Raw genomic sequence first — 2,125 nt, forward strand, 5'->3', positions numbered from 1 at the left:
ACAGAAAACAGCCTCTGCAGCACAGTTCAATGTCAGAAAGTAGAAGAAGAGAAATGATTACAGGAGTTGTTCGAAATTGCGTCCTCGAAGGTCATTGGACAGCCGCTCAAAGATATCGGGTGTGCTGGCGATCTCTGCCCCCTTCATAAGTATTTTTGCGATTTTCACCGATCAAACAGGGGAAAAGAGATATATAAGCGCAATATATAACATGTTACATCAGCGTTTCTCAACCTATGGTCCGCGACGTCGGCATCAGTGGTTCGTAGACAGGTTTGATAATTCAATTCTAACTTATTGAAAAACTATTCACTTGTTGTAATTGATACATATTTCTGATATCCAAATTTGGATGCAAATAAAATTTCACCTTCATATCATCAAGAAAAATGCGGGAAATCGCGGTATTTACTGCAAAAATTGGTAGAAGGTGGGGAAATAAAAAGCTGCTACACAAATCACATTAAAACAGAAACATATTAAATGAAAAAACACTCAAACTTCCATATTGAGAACAATAAGGGGAACTGGGATCTTTTTTAAATGCTGTAAAATACGGGACGACGACAATTGTCATTGAAAACATTGCCGTACGTCAGCTAAATCCTTAATGGTATTTGAAATCTCTGAAAAATTTTGAACCTGAAAAATACGTAAGATGAATATTTGTATCTATGGCCATAATTATTATAACAATTATGATAACACTGTTCATTCACGATTTCGGTAAACATTTCACATTTAAATAAGCATCGTTGAAAAAACGGGACAATGTATAAAACAATTCGAAGCAATTGGAAATACTGAAATGTCCAGTAATACGGGACACAAGTGGTCCGTCGAATTGTTTCAGACATTTTACTGGTCCTTGGGTTCAGAAAGGTTGAGAAACGCCGTGTTACACGATGCAGTGAATTACGAACTGCGGCAGAATTACAGGAAGCATATGAAAACATGACATATGCATACGACGAAACTTGGTGCCGAAAATGCAGAGAATACTAGGGTATATGATGCTGCACAAATTGACATAGATATGATGCTGAAGACATTTCACCGATGCGATAAAACGGAAGGTACAAAAGACACAAAGTAGTATGATGGAGTTAAAAAAGTCTTCATCGCAAAGAGCAACAGGCCTACAACGATACAATTATTCAATCTTTGCGCTTCACTCATAGTTAGAAAAACTGATGGCAGATGGCAGTACTACGCGTAACAAGCATAACACATAAACAAACTTCAAGTCAAGTTCACCGCACGTACGCACATTCCAACATGTGCCAATTCGTTAAGGGTCATTCAAGTATTACGTCAGCATCGAGGGGGGAGGGGGTTTCGGATTTGCTGAATTTTGATGACGAGGGGGGTTTGAAGGTTGCGTACGTCATCAACCACCCCTTTTTGAAGATATGAAATATTCTAATATTCTAACCTGCTGACGAAATTTTGTTGACCGGGGGGGGGGGAAGGGGTTTTGCCGACTTTTGCTGACAAGGGGGGAAGGGGGTTAAAAATGGCTGAAAATCTGCTTACTTAATACTTGAATGACCCCCCTTAGAAGTTCCGCAGAGGAATATGGACGAGGTGCGTGTTTAGCAGTAGTAGTAATATATCCTGGAAATGGACTCGTTGCTAGGATACTTTTCCTAATAAAAAGTGTGTTTTCATTTCCAATGGTTTAAACGAGTAGTTCCCAACCGGAGGTGCGAGATGGGAAAAAAATTACAGCATGTCGACACTGATTATTCAGGAAAAGTAAAATGATGATAAAAATTGAATTTTTCATTTCATAAAAAAAGATAATGAATCACACCAATATTTCGACATGTGCTCGCAGAAATTTTGTGGTGTAAAAGTAGTTTCTTTTTTGATTAGCGATCGTACTTGTTTTCCATTTCGCTTCAGAAAAACGCCATTACCATTTAAACTGTTTCAAGGCTTTGTTACATTTGTACCTCGTGTTCTCACCATGTTGTGCTTAGATTTGTCGCTGTCGTGGACGCACGTGACTCGGGGAAAAACGACAAAAAATACAGTCCAGTGTCAAAGAAACATTAATTTAAAGTTGTTGTGCCTGGAATCAATAAGTGAAGAACTATTCAGTGAATTTTTTTTTTCAAAA

The sequence above is a fragment of the Pholcus phalangioides genome, unplaced genomic scaffold (genome assembly GCF_987345545.1).
Source record: "Pholcus phalangioides strain wild (caught in Gottingen) unplaced genomic scaffold, Ppha-v1.0 ptg000016l_1, whole genome shotgun sequence".
Classification (NCBI taxonomy): domain Eukaryota; kingdom Metazoa; phylum Arthropoda; class Arachnida; order Araneae; family Pholcidae; genus Pholcus; species Pholcus phalangioides.